Here is a 1,216-nt window from a genome sequence, read left to right as displayed (position 1 = left end):
ATAAAATTTTATTTTGACCCTCAAGGGTCATATATGATTCTTTCCTGAGATTGATAATGATAATTACGATGAATTCAAAATTTTGTAATCTAAACCCATTAGGGAACAATATATTTGCCTCCTAATGTGATATATTATTCATAATGATGCATTCAATTTAAGAACTAAGGTTCCAAAAAATTCAATTCCCCCAAAAAAAATTAATCGTTTTCAAAACTCCAACAAACAACTCTTTTTCAATCAAATAAAAAAAGGTGACTACTGAGGATAAATCTCTCTCTCTCCATCTTTAATAGAGATATAAATTTTATTACATTGATATTTTTGACTACCCTTCCTTCTATTTGTCCTTCTACCCATTTCTCCCTTGGGTGAGTGTGGCCAAAATAAATTAAGATAAGACAAAAGAGAGGTGAATGAGGAACCTTTATCAAAGTCGGGCTTTGACATTTTGCCTCCAAGTTTATTGGTAGAGAAAAAGAGTCAAGGTAAACTTTCAAAGCCCTCTTGTAGGTTGTTAATTTGAGATAGACTTTTATTTATAAGAGAAAATTACACCTCTAAAAGATGTTAGAGGGAGGGAAACAATCAATGGTTTTTCACTCTTTAACTTATTTAGGGATGACATATAATGACTATAAATTTTAAAAAATAAAAATAAGGTATAAAATATCAATTTAGCTATGACCAAATAGAAAAACTAACAAAAAAAAAAGAAAAACATCAGAGATGAACCAACTACAAAATAACAGCAAAAACAAAACTAACTCAAAACTAAAAAGAAAGAATATAAAATAACAAACAATAGAGTATTACATGCTCTCATGAGGTCTTTCGTGAGAGAACACCTACAAAATCATAAAATGTTAGATTTAGGAACCCAAACAGGTTTGAGTCCCTTCTTATGAAAAGAAGAATGTAATACATATGTGCTATGTTGTGAATCATGCAATTTGGGTCTCTACACCCAATGTGTACTATGGTGAACAGTGCAAGTATGTGAAATATTTCCTAGCATGCCACATTAAAAATATCTAACTCCAGGAAAATAATTTACTAATATTTTCCAGTTATAATACCTCTTCCTATGTTTTGGCTTTAGATCAAGTGTGGCTTGTTGACCTCATTTTTGTATGAGGTTACTAGGACCCACCTGGGTTTTATTTTGGTGACCTAATAATCACTTGTCGATTATATAGGTCCCAAACATATCCCC

The sequence above is a fragment of the Dendrobium catenatum genome, unplaced genomic scaffold (genome assembly GCF_001605985.2).
Source record: "Dendrobium catenatum unplaced genomic scaffold, ASM160598v2 fragScaff_scaffold_133, whole genome shotgun sequence".
NCBI classification, from domain to species: Eukaryota; Viridiplantae; Streptophyta; class Magnoliopsida; order Asparagales; family Orchidaceae; genus Dendrobium; species Dendrobium catenatum.
This window is presented reverse-complemented; position numbering follows the sequence as displayed.